Below are 5,924 nucleotides of genomic sequence, written 5' to 3'. Positions count from 1 at the left end.
TGTACTGTTCCAAGGTTATGAAATAAAAACAAGTAGTCGTAAATTAAGGAAAACTGCTGCAACCAGGCAAAGATTTAACACTGGCTTATCCACAGTTCCCTGAAAATCTGCTCCTGGAGAATAACGGCATATTGCTTATCAATTACAAATCGAGGCCAAGTTCTCCAAACTTTGTACCTTTAATAACCAGGAAAGACACAGAATAAAAACCAAAGACTGAACTTTTCTTTGTGGGTTAATGCAGATTTATATTATTCGTCAATGAATCTTCGTTTTAAATGTCTCTGTGGCGCAATCGGTGAGCGCGTTCGGCTGTTAACCGAAAGGTTGGTGGTTCGAGCCCACCCAGGGACGGAAGTTTTGGTGGTGTTGTTCACTCTCAGGACTAGTGGTGTTGAAGGGTATGCAGGCCAATGGGATTAGTTATAGGTCTGCGCCGACTAGATGGACGAATGGCCTGTTTTTGTGCTGTATTGTACTGTAGTTCTCTGGTTCTATCAGCAGTTTTTCTAGTCGGATTTCAAAATCTAAAGTGTGTCCTGAGAAGGGAGGCAGAGTAGCCAATGGTCCTAGCTCAGACACATGGAAGGCTATCCGTTCTGGATTCTTATGGACCTGCGTGGGGGAAAATATAAAATTGAATTGTCACCGAGATAAAATTAGGAAAATGGTCAAAGCCAGCATGGTAAATGTAGATTAGGCGTTCACATATCGGAACACCTGCGCAATGACAGTCGATATTATAAACTTCAACAACTCGAAGACAACCATTTTTAAATCCCTTTACCATTCCCACACAGACCCGTCTGCCCTCGGCCTCACCCATTTTCAGAGTGCGGACAAATGTCAAATCAAGAAACAGCACATCATATTTCTCCCAACGAAAGAAACAAGACATAATACTTTGTCTTGACAGCCTTACGCCGACGACGTGAGCATCAATTATTATAATTTTAGGTAACCACCTCCTCCTCCCCCCGAAACTCTGTTTCCATTGTCTCCCTCTCCCCTCTTCTTATTTTTCTCTCTAACCTTCTCCCATCCCAGTCGTCTCTTCCTTTGACTCTCCGCCTCTCCTACTTCCTGGCCAATATCTTATCCTCCCTCAGACCCCAAGGTTCTTCAAACCCTTGATATAGTTAATTAGTTTTCCTTTCCACTTTAGCCTCAACAAATGTTCCCATTTCTACTAATCGATGCTGCCCAATCCGCTGACTCCCTCCAGATTCTCATTATTTGTCCTTTCAGCCCCAGATTCAAGTTTCAAATGTCATACAGAGTTGTTGCGAAGCAAGTGAAGCAGAAGGTGTTTTGTTGTCTACCTTGAGCAGTTAATTCTCATATCATTTAATCAGAGCAACTCCTCTCCTAACATTTCTTTGCCCGCTGAACATTCCCCACCCACGACCAAACGCTCCTCTCTTGCTCTTATAATAACGTGAACGGTGTTTTCCTTTCTTGGCTTCGTCGTGGGGCCGGGATAGGCATTTAAACGGGCCATAATTTCAAACCGGACAGGAGATCCATCTGGATGCGTTGTCGAGCAGCTGGAGCCGCTAATATCGCATTGGTCACTGGAATGTCCGGGGTTGAATCACATCTCTATCTCACAAGGTAGTAAGCGTCCTGCTGAAATGTGGGCCGTGATCGTATAGTGGTTAGTACTCTGCGTTGTGGCCGCAGCAACCTCGGTTCGAATCCGAGTCACGGCAATCTTTGGGTTCAAGCAGCTCCTGCATGTTCAACACTCTCCTTTTCATCCTTTTCCTTTCCCAAGTGGTCGACATCCCTCTGTCACTAGCAGTATAACCATGGATACGCTCCCATTTTATAGATGTGGAACTAGTCCGTGGATTTGGAGTTGAAATGTCTCTTTGGCTCAACAGGGGCGGGATGTAAAAGTAATCTCTGGGATTTGATTACACTAGACAATATTTTTTTTAAAAGGTTTGTTCGCTGAAAAAGTAATTGGGGATTACTTCAAGCTGAATACAGATCATTTCAGATTTGTTGTATCACGTAGGAAATTTGGAGAAACTTTTATTGAATTTAGTATGTTTTATTGGATAATGTTCCTCTGAACCAAGCTCTCAGGTTGACTGCACATGTTATGCGACAGAGGTGAGAAGCCCAGGTTTGTCTTGGTCGACAATTTTACAACCTAAGTAGAGGTCATAGTCTCTGCATCTTTGAGGCTTAAGTCATAAATGTAACGGAATATATCGCAGCTGTTCCAACATTAACAAGACATTTCTGCTGTATTGTACAGGTGTCCTCTGGGAAAAAAAAACTACTGGCCATCTACCTTATCTATGTCTCTCATAATCTTGTAGACTTCTATTAAGTTATCTCGCATTCTTCTTCACTCCAAAGAGAAATGCCCTTGCTCTGCTCACCTTGCCTCATAAGACATATTATCCAATCCAAACAACATCCTGGTAAATCTCCTTTGCATCCTCTCCATAGCTTCCTATAGTGAGGTGACCAGAACTGAACACAAATTTCCAAGTATGGTCATACCAGAGATTTATAGAGCTGTAATATTATTAACAATGAAGCCCAGAATAAGGCCTCTTAACTATTCTATCAACCTGCACTCTAAACTTGAAAGATCTATGGATTTGGACCCCAAGCTACCTCTGTTCTTTCACAAGTTAAGGATCTTACCATTAACCATGTACTCTGTCTTCGTTTGACCTTCCAAAATGCTTCACCTCACACTTACCTGGATAGAATTCCATTGCCACTTTTCTGCCCAACTCTGCATCTTGCATTTATCCTATGGCAAAAACTGGGAGATAATTTGCATCACACCTGTTGTGGTGCAGTATAACTTTAAAGCGTGGGATAAATCTATTATGCAAAATGGTTCAGACATGCCAATTATTTTGAGAGTTTTAAAACTCTTTCACAATTTCACCATCGTCGTAGCCTTTTCATTTGAATCTTGGACATCTGGATCGCAGTCGGTTTAGGCTGAAGGATTTGAAGTGACAATGAAACCAGAAGATTATTTTGAGTTACTTCATCCATGATCACTAACTGACTCATATTTGTTTCACATTTGTCCATTATATTCTCCAATCTAATACAGATGGAATGCAGCCCAATGTGTTAAACCAAGCAAAAAAAGTGGGTTTGCGGTTCATGGCCCAAGCAAGATGTGGATGCTTTTCTTTTCAGTGTTGATAAAATCTCCCAGTTCAAAACATTTCTACCCTTGGATGATCTGTGACCTGCTGAGTTAGTCCAGCAATTCTTTCTTTGCCAAAGAATCCAGCATTTGCAGTATTTGTGTTTCTCCAGATCTGCATGCTGACTGGTCCGCAAAGCCTCCTTTAACGAACAATGAGAAACAGATAAATTAGAATTCAAAGAATCAGAAGGCAGATCGTGGATCAGATCTGCAGACAAATAGGATTGAAAGTTACCACCGGTCTCCTTTATTTTCTTGTTATTTTTGTCCATTGATCAGTTGTATAATGAGATGACAAACGTCGAAACTGGTGGACATAAATATCGATATGGGGAGGGGGAGGGAGAAGATCATGTATCAAATGCAGGAGAATGGGACTAGTTCTGAGTGTTAAAATGGCGACATGAAGGGCCTATTTCGTGACTTATGACATTGACCTTCTTGAAGTGAAAACACATAAATGCAGGAGGAACTTAATAGGTCTCTTAGCATCTAGAGGAGGTAAAAAGGATGGACTCAGGCCCGAAGACTCTGGGAGACCTACTGAGTTCCAGAAGACTCAGTTCCTGCCAGAAGTAGAACCTGCGCAGGGACTCCCCATTAGATGTCAAGACCCACTGCGCGGGGATTCCCCAAATCCTCATTGGATGCCAAGACTCATTCGCGCGGGGATTCCCCAAGACCCCATTGGATGTCAAGATCCACTGCGCGGGGATTCTCCAAGCCCCCATTGGATGACAAGACCCATTGCGCAGGGATTCCCCAAGTCCCCGTTGGATGCCAAGACTCATTCGCGCGGGGATTGCCCAAGTCCCCATTGGATGCCAAGACTCATTCGCGCGGGGATTCCCCAAGTCCCCATTGGATGTCAAGACCCACTGCGCGGGGATTCCCCAAGTCCCCATTGGATGTCAAGGCCCACGACTTCACCATTCCTCCAACACAATACATTTTATTGCTGAATCTGATTCAGATCGAAGCTTCTTTATTGGAGTTTCTTTTTCAGCCCGACCCGCTGAAGATGCTGTTTATCGTTCCACTACAAATAGAATTCTCGCGTGAGTTTGCATTTTATTTGTGCAAAGATAACAAGGAAAATGTGGGCTTCCGAACTGAATTGTTTATCGTCACATACAGCGAGATAGAGTGAAAAAGCGTGCTATCCAGGAAGTTTAGTCCATACTTTTAAGTACAAAAGGCTAAGCAATAAGAAAGCAGAAGTGTAGGAGGCAGTGTGGCAGAAAGTCAGAGTGCCGGCTCTAGTGTTAAAAAAAATCAAACTGGAGAGTGTGGAGTGAAATACAGTTAAAACATTGCAACGATTGCTGTTCCAACAATATCAAACTGTGGAGTTATAATCAGAGACCTACAAAGTGCCAACCACAATACCCAGCCACACTAGTCCCACAAAATTGAGTTTGGCCCATATCTCTCTTCATTCTCATACCCATTATATTCTCAAAACGTTCATCATCTCCCCGGCAGTTCGTTCAAAATATTCACCCCTCTCTGTGCAAAAAGTTATCTGTCCCATTCTTTTTCAATCTCTTCCGTATGTCCTCTAATGGCCGATTCTACACGGTGGGTCAACGCCTCCGCGTTTCCTTCTCATGAGTTTACATCTTCCAAGGAATAACCCCCTGGCCTCCTCAATCTCTTGAGAGCATGCAACATGTTGTTTCGATCAAAGGCACCTGCTGTGAGAAGAAGTCGGACAAACTCACGTCGTTTTCGCAGGAGCAACAGAAGCTGAGAGATGAACTAAGTTTTTATTTTAATTATGAAGGAGGTGTCAAAATCTTTTTTTTTAACCATGGTGAAAAAAATGTCACATACTGGTGGATATGTTTTAAGTCGATCAGGTGAATTTAAAGGAGAAGCGCAAGTTCGGGTTTCATTTGACACGGAGACTGAGGAGTGTGGTGGAGGTAAAGAGAGGCGACCAGATAGGTACGTGAATATGCAGAGGAGAGAGAGAGGAATAAGATCGCATTGAGTTTCTTTTGGGCATCGCGTTCAACCCAGTCACGTGGGCGGAGCAGAGGGGCTGGTTCCTGTGCTGTGAAATGGAAAAAAAAAATCGTAAATTCAAGTCAACTGGTGTAATATCGACGAGTCCCTCAAACTCTGCTCCTTGGGAAAACCATCATACTTCTTATCAATTGGAAATGAATGCAAAGTTCTCGAAATGTTATATCATTTATAATTATAAAGCAGTTCATTTTTCTTGGTTGAATACTGCAGATTTGTACGATATCTCGTTAAACCCTGGGAATACCTGTCTCTGTGGCGCAATCGGTGAGCGCGTTCGGCTGTTAACCGAAAGGTTGGTGGTTTCAACCCACCCAGGGACGCTGTTGACTTTTTCAGCTCCTCGGTTCAATCGCAGCATCGGTGTGGTTAAGGGATAGGGAGGGCTGTGGAGCGGGTGCACATCAATGGGATTAGATTCAGATTTATTGCCTGAGTACATACATGGCATCACAGACCACGCTGAGATTCTGTTTCCTGCGGGCGGGACAGAATGACCTCTGTTACCACTTTTGTCTCCCAATTTAAATGTCCACCTACACTGATACCCAATGATCCCCGCAAAACAAAACTGGACATAGCGTATGCATGTCAACAAAATAAAGAACTGTAAACAGATTACGCACGTAAACAAACTGACTGTAATACAGAGATAATAATAAAACCCAAATAAAATGCACAAGTAATGAGTCTCAGA

General features: G+C 43.0%; 3 non-coding genes across 3 annotated transcripts; all 3 read left to right on the top strand.

The window, feature by feature from the left end:
- Window positions 1–280: 280 nt before the first annotated feature.
- On the top strand, window positions 281–354 carry trnan-guu (transfer RNA asparagine (anticodon GUU)). The gene has a single exon. It is a non-coding gene; the product is annotated as a tRNA-Asn (tRNA).
- A 1,286-nt stretch (window positions 355–1,640) lies between these two features.
- On the top strand, window positions 1,641–1,712 carry trnah-gug (transfer RNA histidin (anticodon GUG)). The gene has a single exon. It is a non-coding gene; the product is annotated as a tRNA-His (tRNA).
- A 3,764-nt stretch (window positions 1,713–5,476) lies between these two features.
- Window positions 5,477–5,550, top strand: trnan-guu (transfer RNA asparagine (anticodon GUU)). The gene has a single exon. It is a non-coding gene; the product is annotated as a tRNA-Asn (tRNA).
- The last annotated feature ends 374 nt before the right edge of the window (window positions 5,551–5,924 follow it).

The sequence above is a fragment of the Narcine bancroftii genome, chromosome 5 (assembly GCF_036971445.1).
Source record: "Narcine bancroftii isolate sNarBan1 chromosome 5, sNarBan1.hap1, whole genome shotgun sequence".
Taxonomy (NCBI): Eukaryota; Metazoa; Chordata; class Chondrichthyes; order Torpediniformes; family Narcinidae; genus Narcine; species Narcine bancroftii.
The sequence above is the reverse complement of the archived record's forward strand: the minus strand, read 5'-3'. Positions and strand labels throughout refer to the sequence as shown.